This window comes from Lactuca virosa, chromosome 4 (genome assembly GCF_052849685.1).
Source record: "Lactuca virosa cultivar CGN04683 chromosome 4, Lactuca_virosa_CGN04683_v6, whole genome shotgun sequence".
Lineage (NCBI taxonomy): Eukaryota > Viridiplantae > Streptophyta > Magnoliopsida > Asterales > Asteraceae > Lactuca > Lactuca virosa.
Window position 1 is genome coordinate 350,490,410 of NC_136429.1, and position 19,016 is coordinate 350,509,425.

The following is a 19,016-nucleotide window of genomic DNA, read 5'->3' on the forward strand; positions in this document are numbered from 1 at the left end:
ATGATTTATGTGGAGAAGATTTGTTTTCTCATTTTCGTTTCATTAATTTTCTCATCTATTTAGTCATATGTGATTAGATATACATAAACACATGTTATTAGATATACGAAAACAATTATTTAATTGTGAATACGGAAATGAATATTGTCTATATAAATCATATATAATTAGATAAATATAATCACATGTGATTATATGTATTTAATCACTTATAAGTTATGATTATATGTATTTAATCACATATGATTATATTTATTTGAACAATATTCAATTTCGCGTTTTCAATTCAATAGTTGGTCTCGTGTACTTAATCACATATGATTATGTGTATCTAATCACATATGATTTATATGGAGGAAATTTGTTTTTGTGTTTTTGATTCAATAGTTGTTCTTGTGTATATAATCACATGTGATTATATGTATCTAACATATAATCACATGTATGATTAAATACACGAGAATAACGAAAATTATTCTTATCCACATAATTTATATTTGATTTGATACATATAATCATATGTGATTATATGTTTTAATCACATATGATTTATGTGAACAATAATAATTTTTGCTGTATCGATTCATTAGTTGATCTAATATATATAATCACATGTGATTTTATGTATTTAATCACATATGATTTATGTGGAAAAGATTTGTTTTGCTCGTGTTTAATCTCATATGATTTAATTAAGGTTAAAAAAATATTTTCTACATAAATCATATGTGATTAAATACATATAATCACATGTGATTACATGTATTTAATCACATATGATTTATGTGGACAATATTCATTTTCTCGTTTTCAATTCAATAGTTGGACTTGAGAACGTGAAAACACATCTTTTCCACACAAATAATATGTGATTATATATATTTAGTCGCATATTATTAATATTGATAATGAGAAATTATTGAATTGAGAATGTGTAAACACATATTTTCCACATAAATTATATGTGATTAAATACATATGATTAAATACATGAGACAAACTATTGAATAGTACATACATAAATTATGTAGGTGGTGGTGGTTGTGAGTAAAAGGTGATGGTGGTGGGTGTTAGTGGTATTGGAAGTGGTTGTGGGTGGTGATGAGTAGTGGGTTGTGGGCGGTGTTGGTGGTTAGTGAGGGTGGGGTGGGTGTGTGGTAGGTATTGTGTGGTGAGTGGTGGCGGTGGGTGATGGTGGGTAGTGGGGATGGTGATGGACAAGTTTAATTTTAGCATTCTTGATTCAATAGGTGTTCTCATGTACTTAGTAACATATAGTTATGTGTATATAATCACATATGATTTATGTGGACAAGATTAATTTTCGTGTTCTCGATTCAATTGTTGTTCTCGTGTATTTAACCATATGTGATTATATGTATTTAATCACATATAATTTATGTGGAAAATATTCATTTTCACGTTCATGATTTAATAATAGTTTTAATGTATTCAATCACAGATGATTTATGTGGAAAAGATTTGTTTTCACGTTTAATTCAATATTTTTTCTTGTGTATTTAATCACAAATGATCATATGTATCTAATCACATATGATTTATGTGAACAACTAGTAAGTATAAAAAGAATAGGTGGGGTGAGGGAGAATGTGATGTTGAGATTTATTTTAATATATTTTATTGTTTAAATAAATAACATATAAATATATAATGACAAATTAATTTAAAAAAATAAAGACAAAATAATCTTTTTACGTATAGCAAGAAGAAAGAGAATACAAAAACATAAAATGTGCACCTCCAAGTTAAAAATAATAATTAGGGATCAAATATTTAGATTATCCTAAATTAAAAGATTAATTTACTCTTATATTAATATGTCTAAATTATGTAAACCAAAAATAAATAAGCAAATAAAAAAAATTAAAATAAATAGTATCATCTAGTCATCTACCACTCTTATGCAAATATAAAATGATATATGTTAAGATTTTATATTTTAAACGTATAAAATGTCTATAGACAATTATCTAGATAATAATAATAAAATAATGGAAGTAAAAGAATGGTTACATCAAACCTTTGATTTTAAAATTTTCTGTCTATCTAAAATTATATAAAACTGGTATTTATAATTATTTGCAGTAAGCCTTGGGAGTGGAGACTGAAAAGGTAACTATTCATCAATTAGATTGGTCACATCAAAACTTTTTATTTTAATATTTTAAGTCTTATTAAAGAAAAAGGAAGTGTACGTATACGTAGTTTTACTTTTTAATTTATATAACCCATTTTATATTTTGACATTTAAATTCTTACTATCAGCAAAAACATAGAGTGTCTTTGAAAAGTCAAAATAGAGAGTCTAATTATCTAACCTTCTCTTCAGGCGACACGGTCCTTTCCAGTGGCTCCCTCCTTCGGCGAATCTTTCTTCTCCGACGAAGCTGGAGACTCCAATCCATGTTGCAGCAGCAACACGATCTTCGGAAGCAGAAAATTACGAAGCTAGAGACTCAATCCCTCGACGGACATCTTAGCTCGCCGGTCTCGTGAAACTGGCTGACCTCCTCCACACCTCCGACATACATGTCATCAATGAAAAAACAAGGCAAGGTTAGTTTAGTCTTTGCGATCTCGTCATCAACGCTATCGGCTACGATATTCTACAACTCGTCTAGGAACCGGGAGTCCATCGACATATCACGCTCGTCGATTGATGTTCTTGAGAGAACAAAATAGATCTGGTGTGCAGGTACAAGGTTTGAGAACTCAAACCTTGAGTGAATGCTTAAGATCAATGTCTGCTTGCTAATAAATGTTCAAGTCAAGCTTGGAAAGACGAGTCAAGTCTTAGATAATGTATTCAACAAATGATCAAGTCATAAATGAAGAATGAGAATAAATGATCAAGGTAAAGTTAATAAATGAAGAATAAAAAGAATGTTTGAAAGAAGTTTGAAATAACTTAGTAAATGCCAAAAGTTGAGTGAATGATCCGTGTTTGACTTTGCATTGAAAGCTCCTATAAATAGGAGTGAATGTTACAGCGAATTAACTAGAGACCGGACAATAGAAATGTTTCTGACATTCTGATTGTCTAATATTACAAAAGACTAAGTCCTATGAAACGTTACATCAATACAAAGACAAACTTAATAAATGCACAAAGACAAAATATCGTGACTCCGGATCAGCATCCATTCTGGACATGAGAGTCATTCCGGAATGCCTTCAGCTTCTCATCTTCTTCTCTTCTAGTCCGGACAGATTCCGAGCCACTCTTCACAATTGACTCCGGACTATTTATTTCGGAACACAAGTACTTCAGAATTCAGACTTAGGATTGTTAGAGGTTCACTTTTAGGTTCCAATAGTTCTGCCTTGTACAATTGATGGACCGGTGCAAAAAAGCCACGAATGTCGGGCAGACCAAATGGAGGCTCACGAGGTCAGATTCCCGGATTTTACCTCCGCCGCGACAATATGTTATTCTTGTGGAGATTTCTATAGATTTGTGATCTATCTTATTGAGATCGGGAACCAGATCTAGTGGCCTTCAACTTCAAATCCAGATCCGGTGATACTAATACGGGGGGCGGTTCAGAGGAGAAGAGGTGGTGCAGCTAGGAGGTGCAAGCAGATTCATAGAGAGCCGAGAAACAACATTCCGACGGTGGTCCGACGCTCCGACGGACGACGGCATCATGACGGCAGGCAGTGGTCTGATGGTCTTGGTGTAACAGCTTCAAATGGGTGTGATAAATTAATGTAGCGTGCTTTTAGATGTGTGACCTAAATTTGTTCTTAATTTTTCTCAAAATAAAAAATGTTCTCATTTGAACATACATCATATATATATATATATATATATATATATATATATATATATATATATATATATATATGGATATATGGAGATATAGAAAGAGAAAGACATACAAAGAGAGAGAGAGAGAGAGTGTGAGAGAAAGAGAGAGAGAGAGAGAGAGTTTAGGTACCCAAATCTGTTTAGATCCTTGAGTGTGAGTAATAGTAGAAGGTTTAAGTACCCAATTCGCAACAAAATGGATGAAAGAAACAACATTTTGTTTTAAAATGGTTACTAACTTCAGAAGTGATAATACTTCTTACTACGGTAACCATTTTGGAACAGTTTTGAAGTAAATGAGTAATGTTTTGTTTTCGTTACCAAGAATGTAAAATTTCAAAAGATGACGAACCCATTTTTCCTTAACAATATTTGATATTCCAAACGATAAACTGCATCGAGAAGATTCAGACAAAAAAAATCCTAAGATTCTTTAAAATCTTCACTTGAGGGTGATTTATCTTTGCATAAATCCATAGTTGTATCTAACCATGCATGAAAAGTATCCATATTGTTTTTCCTTTTCTAATTGTTTGATTTGTTGGTTTAAAAATTTTGGAATTTTGAAATTTTGGTAGATCAAGTACCAAAACATATTTATATTTGTTTTGTTTCTGATGATTCATCAACTTTTGATGATGCTTGTTACCTATTTTATTTGTTTTGAAATGATATTTTCTTTTAAACAAATGATTTTGCTCCAGAATCATGCTTTGGAACAGTTAATCCTTTAACCTCCCAAACACTTGAAATATCATTTATGGATATTTTGAATTTTTCACTTTTCCAATTATTAATTTCAATGATTGGTTTGATATTAAAATTATTTTCTTTAATGTTCTCATTTAAATAAAATTCGTCTTGTTGAGACAGTCAAATTCATAAGATTTTTAAAATCTTCATTACTGGTGATTTATCTTTGAATAAAACCATATTTTTATCTAACCATGCATGGAAAGTATCCATATTGTTTTTCCATTTGTAATTGTTTGATTTGTTGGTTTAAACATCTTGGAATTTGGAAATTTTGGTAGATTAAGTACAAAAACATATTTATTTTTGTTTTGTTTATGATGATTTATCAACTTTTGATTATGCTTGTTACTTCTTTTATTTGTTTTGAGATGATATTTTCGTTTAAACAAAGGATTTTGCTCCAGAATCATGCTTTGGAACAATTAACCCTTTAACCACCCAAACACTTCAAATATCATTTTTGGATATTTTGAATTTTTCGCTTTTCCAATTATTAATTTCGAAGATTGGTTTGATATTAAATTTATTTTCTTCAATGTTCTCATTTAAATAAAATCCTTCTTGCTGTGACATTCAAATTATCTTTTTGAACCATTAAATTTATTTCATTTCAACTTTACTAATTTCTCTTTTTTAACAACACTAGATTTTTTTAAAAGTCAGAACTTGTGGATACACACATGCAATAAGAATAAGATTATTTTTACCATTTTCAGAAAAAAATGATATTCAAAAGTATCTTAAAGAACTTTTGTTGCATTAAAAATCTCTTCATTAGAATCACTATCTTTATGAAACTCATATTCATTATTTATTATATATTTTATTTTAATGTTTCTCATGAAAAATATGAAAATTACAACTTTCAAAGTCAACTTTTGAAGAATTGCATTTTTTCGAAGACATATCAAAATTATCATTCACTTCTGAATTTGTTACTCCCAAATTATCACATAAAGAACTAACCTTAAGTGAGAATAAATCAACACAGTCAATTTCTCTCTTTTTTTATTTCATTCATACTATCACTCATATTATCTATGTGGGCCTAACTTTCTTCTTGATTAACATAATTAATATTTAATTTTTTTCACAATTTTGATTTGTTTAGATATTGTAAGTTTATCATTGAAAATTTTCAATAGATCATTAGAATCCAAGAATTTCTCAACAAGAACAACTCCATATGCATATGTATTATTTGGAATATTTTCTGAAATGAAAATGCTTTCACATTCATATGACCATATATCCACGTTTTATTTCTTGACTTATTTTAATGGAAGAATTTTGCGATGTTTTTCTTTGGAAATGTTAGAAGAATGTTGAAGTCTAGTTAATTATACATGCAATCTTTTGGTAGTGTAACACAATATTTTTCTTTGTTTGAGTAATACATTGTTCTTTGATCTTCACATATTTCTATCATCACTAAGAATTTCCAATTTCTTTTCAGACTTATCAACTAAAGATCTCATCTCCTCTAACTTATTTTTTAATTTATATTATTCTTCCTTTGCCTTCTTAATATCACCATCATCATAAACAAATAATTTATTCTAGAAAAGACACTCATTTTCTGTTTCCGATATGTCATATTGAATGCTTGAAACATGATTGTGAAAAAATTTAACTAAAGAAGTTACTTTTATGGAATAGTTGGATGTGTTCCTAGAGCCATCAAATAAACACATTGATACTCTTTTTGCATTTCTTTTTCCTTCTCTTCTTCTTATTCTTTTTATTCTTTCTCTTTCCTCTCTTCTTCCTTTTTCTCAAACATGATTGGTTCATGAACAACAATGAAAGAACCATGAGTTAGGTGTGTCAAATTTTATCCGTTTGATCCTGAAGACCACACTTGATAACTCCCCTCATATTCGTGACATATAACAACTAGATATAGATTGTTATTTTTTGACTTTATCTCTTTAATTTTCTTCACATAATACACTTCATCATTCACTTTCTCTTTCTTCTCCTTTTATTTTTTCCACATGTATTCCCTTGCTAGATGGTTTAGCACATTGTAGTGGTTAGAATCATAACTTGAATCACAAACTAGCTTCTTCTTAGCATTAGACTCCAAATTATTCATTGTCTTATGACCAGCCTTCCCAACAAAAAAACTTTTATGTTAAATTCATAAAATTCTTCTGATTCTTACTTCGATACTTTCCATAACTAGTTTTCTTTATAGAAATTATTTGACTGGTAGTTATTGGAATAAAATGCTACAAAATAAGTATCAACTCCTCGTCTAAAACAAATTGTTGCATTGGGATTGAAAGGTCATTCTTTGATTGAATGCGATAAATCCTTCTCCAAACAAGTGAGATATTCTTTGATTTGACCAACGCATTGATTGTAGTAATCTAACAATAGCATTGTAGTTTTTCTTGTTGATCGGAGAAGATTTGTGTAATTGATCATCATTGTAGTATTAAAATTCGTCATTGATTTTGAATTCAACATCACAATCATCAACCAACTTTCAAAAATTGGAATTTGAAAGTAGAAAAATATTCAGAAAACAAATTCAAAGTTGTGATTTTTGGATTAAGGTGTCTAATCCAGTAACTAAATTGTTATATTATTGTAATTAGAAGTAAAGTCCTTTTAGGGTTACCCTCATGACCAAAAATAGCTAGGATTGATTTTAGGAGAGAAAAGTATAATTTATTATATTATTATATGATTAATAAACTTATTGGAAATTATAGGAAAATGATTTGTTAATATATTATGTGACTACTATATTAATTGGAAATAGACAGTTGATTTGTTAATTTATTATGTGATTAATAAATTAATATGAGATTAATTGTTAAATAATTGATTAATAATTTAACTAAAGAAGTTACTTTTATGGAATAGTTGGATGTGTTCCTAGAGCCATCAAATAAACACATTGATACTTTTTTTGCATTTCTTTTTCCTTCTCTTCTTCTTATTCCTTTTATTCTTTCTCTTTCTTCTCTTCTTCCTTTTTCTCAAACATGATTGGTTCATGAACAACAATGAAAGAACCATGATTTAGGTGTGTCAAATTTTATCCGTTTGATCCTGAAGACCACACTTGATAACTCCCCTCATATTCGTGACATATAACAACTAGATATAGATTGTTATTTTTTGACTTTATCTCTTTAATTTTCTTCACATAATACACTTCATCCTTCACTTTCTCTTTCTTCTCCTTTTATTTTTTCCACATGTATTCCCTTGCTAGATGGTTTAGCACATTGTAGTGGTTAGAATCATAACTTGAATCACAAACTAGCTTCTTCTTAGCATTAGACTCCAAATTATTCATTGTCTTATGACCAGCCTTCCCAACAAAAAAACTTTTATGTTAAATTCATAAAATTCTTCTAATTCGTCATTGATTTTGAATTCAACATCACAATCATCAACCAACTTTCAAAAATTGGAATTTGAAAGTAGAAAAATATTCAGAAAACAAATTCAAAGTTGTGATTTTTGGATTAAGGTGTCTAATCCAGTAACTAAATTGTTATATTATTGTAATTAGAAGCAAAGTCCTTTTAGGGTTACCCTCATGACCAAAAATAGCTAGGATTGATTTTAGGAGAGAAAAGTATAATTTATTATATTATTATATGATTAATAAACTTATTGGAAATTATAGGAAAATGATTTGTTAATATATTATGTGACTACTATATTAATTGGAAATAGACAGTTGATTTCTTAATTTATTATGTGGTTAATAAATTAATATGAGATTAATTGTTAAATAATTGATTTGTTAATTTACATAGTTAATCAATTAATAATAAGTCAATTAGAATTGATTATTTATTAATCAGAATTAATCTGGAATTAATTCGAGATTAATTGGAATTAATTGAAGGTGCAATGGGTGAATTGTAATTGCTCAATAGTTAAACAATTGAAGCAATTCCAGAATCATTCTAGGGGTGGACGGTTTTGGGAGCCTTTCTAGGATTTCTAGAAGCCTCATGGTTACTAAAGGCATAGGAACGAAATTCTCTTCATATATCATCTCTCCTCCTCATTCTAGGGTTTCTACTTTTTGGTGTGAGGTATTAAAGGCATCATTTTGTTGGTGCTTGCTTTCCAAGGAACTTCAAGAGGATTTGACTAGATTATTTTCTATAATAATCAAAAGGTGTGTACCCTAATCTTTCTGATAATTTTGATTTTCATAGCCTCTCTCTAGGCTTTCTTGATGTTCATAGTTTATTGTTATCAATAGAGAAAACATAGATCTTTGCTAGGTTGCATGTGAACTTAAGGGTTTAAATGTTTTTGCGCCACATGAATTTTTTATTATAACCTAAAAACCCCATCAATTGTATCAGAGCCTTAGTTTTCTATTTGATTGTGCATAATAGTGAATTTATCAAAATTAAACCCTAATGCTTTTAAATATTTTTATGATGGATATGGTCTCTTATGGCTTCTAGTTTCCTTGATTATAATTTTAAATGTCATAAAATTTGGATAATTAAAAACCTAGTAGCCCTTATCCTTTATTTTCAAAATTTTGAAGGGTTACTGGGATAAGGATTAAATTTGAATTATTTATTAATTGTTAATTGATAATATTTATTTAATCCATAATGATTTAAATTTGAATTACTTTATTATTTGTTAAATTGAAGATAATTATTTAATCCCTAATGATTTAAATTTAAATTATTTTATTAATTGTTTAATTGAAGATAATTATTTAAATCCTTAATGATTTAAATTAAAGGATAATTGGCAAATCATTAATTGTTTAAAATTAATTAATTATTAAAATTTTAATTCGAAAATTAATTTTAAACATTAGTATTTTGAAAAGTTCTAATATACACCTTATATTATATATGATTAAATGTTTAATATATTATATAAGACAAGTCAGTCAAATTACTAGTACGCCTCATTTACGAAGCCATACTATAAGGATAGTATAAGTAACCGGCCTATAAAATGATCGTCATTGGGTTTCCACTCTTACCCACCTCTAACTTTTATGGTGGAGGGTCGTTACATAAACGGATTTAATAGGACATAAACTCATTGAAAGTATGATAATATAAAGTACTAAAACTTTTTATATAAATCCCAACTTTAGTTACTTTAGGATAAATGTGAAGTGTATGCTAATCCATTAAAATGTACATCACTCTTTATATGTCATTAGTGGAGCGTGTGTGGTTAAGCGACACACTAATTTGGGACTAAAAAGTTAGGTGATGGAAAAATCGAAAATTATCATTGTTGATGAAGCGTGTATGGTTTACCTGCATATCAATTTGAGATGATAAATGACCTCGAGGCTGTCAAGCGAGTTTGCATGGTTATTCACATCTCGTTTGTGGTTTTCGACATCCTAGTCACAAAAGGTGAGAGTATAATCTGCAATTAAAAATGCCATTGATAATATTCAATGAATCTCAAAATATCTAGGAGTTTCATAAGATTGAAATTGGTAAAAGCCTTACCTACCTAAACTAGATTTGAATTTGATTACGTCATCCCTCTATAAATTTTGTATCGAAAATATGGATCCTAGCCTTAATTTAAATTGTGGGTTTATAATTAAGGATTAAAATCAACTAACGTGAAATCTCTCTTCTCCCAATATTAGATTTCAAATGATGACAATGATGGTCGTCCTCATTCTTTAGGAAATGTTTTTTCTCAATCATCTAGAGATGGTCTTCCACATTCTGATCAAGCTGAAAATGTCTTCCTTCATTGGCTAATGATGGAATTGGAGATCGTTCTTCTTCAACTCTTCCACCTCCTCCTCCTGTGACTCTCCCAACGTCACGAGTTGAAATACATGAAACAACTCAAGCCCTTTTGGCATGTAAACATGAAAATAGAAATTATGTGTGTGCGCACATTCTGAAAATGAAGTCATACATTGATAAATTGGATAGGATGGGTGTCGTATTTCCAAGGGAGCAAGCCATTGATTTGGTTCTTCGTTCGCTTCCAAAGTCATATGATCAGTTTATTAAGAACATATATATGTGGAACCTCGATGTGACCTTAATAGATATGACCCAAATATTGGTCGTTGCTGAAGCAGAAATGCTTAAGAACACATCTAAAGCAGAGATGCTTATAGCGTCTGATTCCAAGGTTTCCATGGAAATTGGCATTGGTGAAATTGGTGGTCCAGAAAAGATTTCTCTTCCCAATGGAAAGGGGTCGTCCAACATCAAACTTTTTGATCGTATGGTAAATAGAAAGGCTTGTCCTGGGGTCGTTCCATGTCTTAAACCCAAAGAGTCCATTTGTTTCTACTTCCAGTTGAAGGGACACTGGTTACGAAGCTCCCCAAAGTACCTGAAGGATCTTAGAGATTGTGAAGTCAACTCATATGACTCTACTTAAGGCACATCTATTATCTAACTCCATAAGTTCCTATTCTTAGACTCCTGATACATAATGTGATGATCTGATTTTGATGATATTGCAGGATCTAAAAGAAAGAAGGAAGATTAAGCGAAGTGAGCTAAATCTGATCATGTGAAATGGACTTTGGGCACATGGTTCGATGGTGAGAATTTGGAGCTACTACTAGGGAGTTAGGATAATTTAATATATTGCTATTAATCTTCATATATTTTTAGAAACATAATTTTTCATTTCATGCATTTTAAGGACAAGTTCCAATTTTCATTTTATTTCAAATAAAAGCGAAGTTTTAGTATACGTGGTTGTCGTATCTTATTTCCTTGCAATGTCATTAATGAAAATGTTGGCCATGTTTCTAATAATAACAATATTAATTATGGATTTGATTCTTATAATATCGCTTGTGGTATTGTCATAGTTGACCAAGTGAAAAGAAATCTCATCACCAATTGGACATATATTTGGTGTCATACAATTCGAATTGTATTATATAAGAGGGTTTTGTTCATTCGAAAATGTTGACTTAAATCATTGTTCATTATGACTTAAATAGTTAGAGTGAACTGTCATTAAAAAACTATCGTTTTAATATAACGAATTAAATAAACATTGTTTTTACTCTGCCCACAATATATGGATATTTATCATGTCTTGTCGTTACTCTAACTATATAACTGTGATAATATTTATACAATGTCATTACGATTTCACGAATAATTATACGATATAATTATAAAATATTATTATAATTAAACAATGTAAACATTGGCCTTGTGGCTTGAACATTTAGAGCTAGGGATACAACTTTTAGAACATTTTATTTAAATGTTATTGTATTGTGAGGCACATTCATCAACTAAGACCCCTGACCTATAACCGTTAAATATTAAGTGAATGGGAGATTTATGTATAGATCTATACAGGTTGACACCCCCACCCGTGGTTGCTAGCTATAACCTTGACGGAAGAGTCATATCGGTTGGTAACTATCTAAACATTTCGACATCTGATGAAGCTCCACAAGGGGAATAACAAATCATGTGCTCGGTTATATCGACTCACAGTAACGTTGAATATTTCTAAAAACATTAACATATAAGTTGAAATAGTACCTATATATAGTAAAACACTACTGTTGGTATAAATGTATATTTTTTTACGAATATGCTTTCGGCCAAGAAAGTACACATTTAATGAACATACATTCGGTCAAGAACGTACACATTTAATGAACATACTTTCGATTGAGAAAGTACATGTTTAATGAATATACTTTTGGTTGAGAATGTAACACCGTAAATTTTCAAATAAATTTTTCGTTTTAAAATCACATGATTCTAATCACATATTTCACAAAAAGCCCAAGTATCAAATTATCAAAACACAACTCCATAAAATGTTTGATTAAAAATCCAGGATCCTCAAAACATAACTCTATCTCTCGTGTGTACAATCAAACTGGCGCCTTCCCGCGATCCTGAAAAATACCTGAAACACATATCACACAACACGGTAAACACGAAGCTTAGTGAGTTCCTCAAAATACCAGATACACAAATAATAAGCCTCTCATGGCTATAACTCGGCATGGACCCTCCGGTCATGTGTCTCAGTGAGGACCCTCCGGTCTCATAGCTCGGTTTGGACCCTCCGATCCTGTCTCGGTGGAAACCCTCCAGTCTCACAACTCGGTTTGGACCCTCCGGTCCTATCTTAGTAAAACACAAAATATAGCATATATATCACACAGACAAAATGCATAATATCACGTAACTAAAACAACCACAAAAGACCCTCTGGTCACACATAGATACTACTCATGGTAAGTACAGTGAGAAGACTCACCTCGAAGCGAGCAAGCAAATACATCTCGTACACGAATCACCGATCCAGCCTCCGCCTAACACATATGATAATTATCTCTAATTAAAATCACAACTCTAAATAAATTCATACTAGCCCCTCTCTAACTCTTACGAAGGGTAAAAGACCATTCTACCCCTCTATGGTCTCTATTACTCACATTTGGTCAAAACCCTAAAAGTCAACAGAAGTCAAACTCGAGTCAACTGCCCATGTTGACCCAACTCGTCGAGTGCATCAAAGAAACTCGTCGAGTCCCCTCGTTTCCTCAGAAGCCTCAAGAAAACCAACTGAACTCGTCGAGTTGACCCGTCAACTCGCCGAGTTACAGCAAGCTCAGACTAATCAGGATAAACCCTAACGACTCGTCGAGTCGGCTCATCGACTCGTCGAGTCCCTTAATTCAAAATTCCCCTTCAGACGTTTTAAGGCAGAAATGCTACTCCATACTCTGGATTTGACCTCCTAAAGCTCGAATATCATGTAAAGTTTGCAGCTTTACGTTCATGCATGGAATATTGGCTCAATAATGACAATACAAGCTCTTACAAGGGTTTGGTGCTCAAAAGTTTGCCTCTAGCTCCATAAATCTTAGGTCTTTGGGCTCACAAGACCTCCTACAGTCCAGATCTGAGGTTTCAACCTCAATATATGCTCAAGGGGCTCAATAACACAAGGTGGATGGGAGAAAACCCTAAAAACTCCCCCAAACCAAGATCTACACAAAGAATGATCAAGTTAGCATTTTTTACCTCGAACAGAAGCTAACCACTGAAGAATCTTTGGATCCAAACGTCCCTCCCTGGTCCAAGTCAAGATGCTCTCCAAATCTTCTTCCAAAGTTGCACAAGAACACCCAAATTAGTCTCTTTCTCTCTCACAATGGATGAAACCGATCTAGGGTTTCTCACAAGGCTCTCTGGGGATAAGGGTGGCGGAAATGAGGGCTTAAGGCCCTTTAAATAGGACACAAACCCGAAAAATTAGGGTTTCTCCAAACAGCTCCAACTCGCCTAGTTTGTCACTAAACCCACGCGGCCAAAACGACTCACTACAAGAAAAATGCGATTTTGCTAGGGAAGGTCGCTATGGAACGTATTTTCTTTGTTAATCTGCAATGGATCGTGCTATGGAATGTCGTTCCATAGCAATGTTGCTACCACATTGTCTACGGATTTTATTTCTGGTAGCGAGAATAGGACTTGCTAGGGAAAATGCTGCCGACTCAATATCCGTTGGTATTATGCTACCGATAGTTCTATGGAGCAAAAATTTGTAGCAATTTTCCAACGACATTTGTTACGAAATCACTTTTCGTTGTACTGCTGTTATGGGATTCATTATCGTGGTTACTATGCAACGGAGTTTCTGACGGAAACCAATTCCATAGTTGAATTGCTATGGAAGTACCATTCGTAGGTATTTGCTAGGAAATTCTGCTATGGAATATGATTTCGTTTGCTTGTTTTGCTATGGAACAAAACACGTAGCTAATTTGTGACGACATTTGTTGGGATGTTGTATGCTTAATCAATCTTCTTATACTATGGATGAATTATTATTATGATCAATGAAATTTGTAAGATATGGTTTGAATGATATGTTTTTGAATTGGTAATATGTGTCATAAACTAATGGCTAAGAAATGTAAAAATGAATTATAAAGTTGATATTGCTGGCAAGCGGACTCGAACTTATGCTTATGCTAGAAAAGGGCGCGGTTAAGCCAGTTGTGCTAATCAAGTTGTGTATAATTTCTTGAAATCATAGTGTATAATGAATAATTAACAACAAATTCATTACAAACCTATTTTTAATTACATTAACCAGGCATGTTAAAGTATATAATCTATGTAGATTATTTTCCTTAATAACGAATTCATTACAAACTTATTTTTAATTACATTAACTATACTTCATCACAAAAATAACATGGATTTTACGTATACTTCATCCTACTCAAGCAACATAGCAAGCAAAAATGACTAAAATGCCCTTTTAATAGAATGATGTAAACACAAAACCAAAATAAAATTATAGTAGTACTAGACAACTTCATATACAATACAATAAGAACATTAATATTCAATGTCCAATCTATTATCAACCATTAATATTTTTATGAAATATACAAAACCTACCATACTCTACATACCAACGACAAACCGTGCAATATCTTTGTCGATCCTCATCCTCTTCATGGCCTATTGCAAATGCACCTTTAATAGAATGACGTGGGTCTTCACATTGGAATGTGATGTTATTCGTTGTAAGTCTATGAACAACATCAACAGCCCGCAACAACTCTTTGGCATTATCAACAACACCCGTGTACTCCCCATCATCCGAAACTGCCCAACCAAAATAGGCATCGAGTAATTGTAAACCTACACATTAAAATATCCATCAATTAATCCTATGAATCCTTTTCAATACAACAGTAAATAATATACAACACAACACAACTAAATACTAACCCCAAACTACAAACATGCCTTAATTAACTATATACATAATTTAATTTACATATATACCATATATACATACCTTCATCACATTGATGAGGCCCTCTTGAAATGTAGATCATTCCAAGCAAATAAATTGCCTCAAGATGATGTTCATTTGCTGCTTGTCTCAACAAAGACAATCCTAAATCAAAATTGCCATGATAAAAGCACTCATCCTGTTGATAGAATAACAATATCAATATATAACATCAATGACAAAAAACATTAATAAATGGTATAAATTACATATAAATAATGAAAATACACATACAATTCCTTGTCTGAACATGGCTTCAATGTTATTATGCAATGCACATGTGCGTACAAATGAATCAGCATTCTGATTTTTGGGACCCATTCCTTCAATCATCCATGGACACCATAAGCCACTACCATGTTGACCAATGACCCATATGTCATCCATGGACACCATAAGCCATTACTATGTTGACTAATGGCACATATGTCATCCATGGACACCATAAGCCATTACCATGTTGACCAATGGCCCATATGTCATCCAAATACACCATAAGCCACTACCATGTTGACCAATGACCCATATGTCATCCATATGTCATCCATGGACACCATAAGCCACTACCATGTTGACCAATCATCCATATGTCATCCATGGACACCATAAGCCACTACCATGTTGACCAATCATCCATATGTCATCCATGGAGACCATAAGCGACTACCATGTTGACCAATGGCCCATACGTCATCCATGGACACCGTAAGCCACTACCATGTTGACCAATGGCTCATATGTCATCCATATACACCATAAGCCACTACCATGTTGACCAATGACTCATATGTCATCCATAGGTCATCCATGGACACCATAAGCCATTACCATGTTGACCAATGGCCCATATGTCATCCATATACACCATAAGCCACTATCATATTGACCAATGACCCATACGTCATCCATATGTCATCCATGGACACCATAAGCCACTACCATGTTGACCAATGGCCCATATGTCATCCATGGACACCATAAGCCAATATCATGTTGACCAATGACCCATATGTCATCCATATGTCATCCATGGGTATACAATGGACACCATAAGCCACTACCATATATATCGACATGACCTGTACGTCTTTTGTATATAAATTTCAGTTTAAACATAAAAGCATAAAGATGTATAGTTTATTAATGTTTAGTCCTCGTATATAATTTTAAATTAAAATTATACTATGAACACATCGTTAGTCTATGTTCTTTATTGACATTATCTATCAATCTGTAACTACTTTAATAAATTTGAATTACTAAATATTTAGCGGTAATTAGCACAGTTCCAATTTTTTATGAGCCGATGTTCAAAAATTTCACAATTCCTTTCCCTCCAACCAACACGCGTTTATGCTGCATATTAGGGTAAGTTTACTGATTAGAAATAGGGACACTTCACTTTTAGGAGCATTCGCATGTGTTGTATTTCAATTTACATTGTAATTTCTTTTAAAAGTTGTTCAAACCCATTGTAAATTTGTAATGATTTTTAATAGTATGGTTAGTGTTGTCTTTTAACTTTTGCTATGAAACCTTTTATACTGCCACGCCTCGTGTTTCCGCTTTAGCGGGGTGTGATAGAAATCGTATCAGAGCCGAAGGTTATAGAGAATACCGGTTTTCCTTTGGAGAACCACAACTATAGCCAAAAATTTTCAAAAAGTTTTTAAAATACTGAACATACTACTGGTATAACTAATTCGAGTATGCATTATTAGACTTTAATTAAGTATAGCCTGGCCAACTATGCTTAATTAAGGAAAGTTAATGCGAGGTTGGAAACGGTTATAGTAGAATTATGTTCAAAACAATTTTCAGCTTGAACTTTTGAAAAACAAAGTTTTTCGGTGTGCGTACGGGCATTGCATATTATAGGCATTCATCTAGATACACTTAGAAACTAAGTTCACTTTTATAACAATGTCTTTATTTAGAAATAATCTTATCCCTTATCAAGTGCTAGGTTAACCAGTTAGGTTATATCACTAGCCAGTCTAGGAGCAATGCACTTAGTACTGAGAATGAATATTCCTCGGTAGCTGTTGACTTTAGATATAAGGTTAGTAGCTAGATATACACTAATAATAATATTAAGTCGAAACCTATACCAGTTATACCTCAGTACCTCTTCATCGTCTTCGTACTATAGTTTCAACTAGGAAAACGTTCCGATACCGACACAGATGAAAATTGGAGCATCATGTAAGGAGGTAGATGAGTCGCCACTAAGTAATCACTTGGATACCATTGGCAGGCATTCCGGGTTCGACTCACGAGGAGACACGGAGGTTTAACCTATACGTGAGACGTTATTACTATGTTACGACTTAACTCTAGGTTGTTTCCACCTTGAGCTTAAAACTTAACATAAGATATCCCTTTGACCTCTATAAACGGTTGGAAATTGCATTGACACTTAAAAACGTTTTACAAACAATTTTTCTTGTCCTTTATTTTGGGGAAAAGACATCGTTACTCGCCTTAGTATTTAGGTACGATCAGCTACACTAACATACTTATTCCTTACTTCTTAATCTTCCATCGAAAAATTATTTCGCTTCATCGGTTTTATTTATCATCGATAAAATATTTTATAACCACTTCATTCAACTTAGTAGACATTTCCTAACAATGTAAGCCATATTCTCGCTAAAAATCTTTTCACAACTTGCTTTAATTTAACACTTTCTTCAAAACTCAATTTAACCAATATTGGTTTTAACATTGCTATTTCAATTTCATTTCAATCCATTTCAATGGATAGATGTGCTTTTAAGGGCATATAAACCATTTTAAACCTTGCTTACCATTTTGGCACGTTTTCGAAAAACTTAGAAACATTTTCTTTTATAAAAGTGTTTAAACTTTATGCTATAAAACTTAAACATATGCCGTTAAAGTTCATATTATGTGTAAAAGCTTCATCGGATCTTCAAACCACTTTTGTTTTAAGACTTTTGACTACTTTCTAATTTAGGCATTGTACTTTACTTAAATGTGTTTTCTTGAAACCCAACATGGTATTTTTACAACTTTCTAATTTAAACATGTTTATAAGAAATCTCTAATTCCTACATTTCCAACATACCTCATTTTTTTTATTTTATTTCAAATTAGTTTTATAATTTGTAAAGTTTCTAAAATTTAAAGAATTGAAAAACTTAGTGTTCACTTTTAAAATTCCAGTGACGCACTTTCAACAATGCACAATTATTCATCTAAATATGTTAAGTCTTTACCTTATCTGTTTTAACCATTGTTGGACCCCAATCAAAAAGGTCAAAACTGTCTGATTTTCAAGTACAAGTTTTAGTGTTTCTTCTTATTCACAAATGGAGTTTAACTTAATAGATAACTCATAAATTTTTAGGAAACACTTTAAAACTCCCACATGTTTATTTAATCATCAACATACATCAAATATTTAAGTTTGAAATATATCTCAACCTGATTTTAAATCTACCTATAGGTATTATTCTTATAATTTTAACAATAGCAATCATTGTCGCCGCTATCTTCCTTTTTCTTTCCCCCGAACTTGATTTCTCGCTCTCCTTCTGATTTTAGATCTCGCACGCCTATGATAATAACATAATATATTGTCTAA